The sequence below is a fragment of the Triticum aestivum genome, chromosome 6D (genome assembly GCF_018294505.1).
Source record: "Triticum aestivum cultivar Chinese Spring chromosome 6D, IWGSC CS RefSeq v2.1, whole genome shotgun sequence".
NCBI classification, from domain to species: Eukaryota; Viridiplantae; Streptophyta; class Magnoliopsida; order Poales; family Poaceae; genus Triticum; species Triticum aestivum.
In genome coordinates this window covers 47548280-47549811 of record NC_057811.1, presented here as the reverse complement: position 1 = coordinate 47549811, position 1532 = coordinate 47548280, and positions in this window count along the sequence as shown.

The window sequence follows — 1532 nt, the reverse complement described above, 5'->3', positions numbered from 1 at the left end:
CGCCGTGACCCTCTCTACTCTTTTGCACATGCTATGCGGGCGAAATGATGATACCATGCCAAGTTCCAACATTTTCAGAGTTCATTTTGTAGTGATTTTCAATTTCACCGTTATTTAGCTATGTAAACAAATCGGTAAATGACTGAAAAATAGCAAATGATGTCAGAACGTGTTGGATATTGATGATGTCGCTTTGAATGACGCATACCGAACGCAAAAATAGGCTGGAGTTCAAATAAGTTTAAAAAAACATTGAAGTGCCCATGTAACAGATGAGTTCTCGTCCGAAACCCTGATACTCCGAAAGAGATTGTCCAGTTTGTACACGAGGTGCGTCCAGTTTTGGCCGTGACCCTCTGTACTCTTTTGCACATGCTATGCGGGCCAAATGATGATACCACGCCAAGTTCCAATATTTTGAGAGTTCATTTTGTAGTGATTTTCAATTTCACCGTCATTTAGCTCCCTAAACAAATCGGTAAATGACTGAAAAACAGCAAATGATGTCAGAACGTGTTGGAAATTGATGACGTCGCTTTGCAAAATGCATACTGAACACAAAAATAGGCTGGAGTTTAAATAAGTTTAAAAAACATTGAACTGCCCGTGTAACAGATGAGTTCTCGTCCGAAACCCTGATACTCCGAAAGAGATTCTCCAGTTTGTGCACGAGGTGCGTCCAGTTTTCGCCGTGACCCTCTCTACTCTTTTGCAAATGCTATGCGGGTGAAATTATGATACCATGCCAAGTTCCAACATTTTCAGAGTTCATTTTGTAGTGATTTTCAATTTCACGGTCATTTGGTTCCCTAAACAAATCGGTAAATGACTGAAAAACGGCAAATGATGTTAGAACGTGTTGGAAATTGATGACGTCGCTTTGAATGATGCATACTGAACACAAAAATAGGCTGGAATCCAAATAAGTTTAAAAACATTGAAGTTCCCGTGTAACAGACGAGTTCTCGTCCGAATCCCTGATACTCCGAAAGAGATTGTCTAGTTTGTACACAAGGTGCGTCCAGTTTTCGCCGTGACCCTCTCTACTCTTTTGCACATGCTATGCGGGCGAAATGATAATACCATGCCAAGTTCCAACATTTTTATTGTTGATTTTGTAGTGATTTTCAATTTCACCGTTATTTAGCTCTCTAAACAAATCGGTAACTGACTAAAAAATAGCAAATGATGTCAGAACGTGTTGGAAATTGATGGCGTCGCTTTGAATGACGCATACTGAACGCAAAAATAGGCTGGAGTTCAAATAAGTTTAACAAACATTGAAGTGCCCGTGTAACAGATGAGTTCTCGTCCGAAACACTGATACTCCGAAAGAGATTGTCCAGTTTGTACACGAGGTGCATCCAGTTTTCGCCGTAACCCTCTCTACTCTTTTGCACATGCTATGCGGGCGAGATGATGATACCATGCCAAGTTCCAACATTTTCAGAGTTCATTTTGTAGTGATTTTCAATTTCACCGTCATTTAGCTCCCTAAACAAATCGGTAAATGACTGAAAAACAGCAAATGA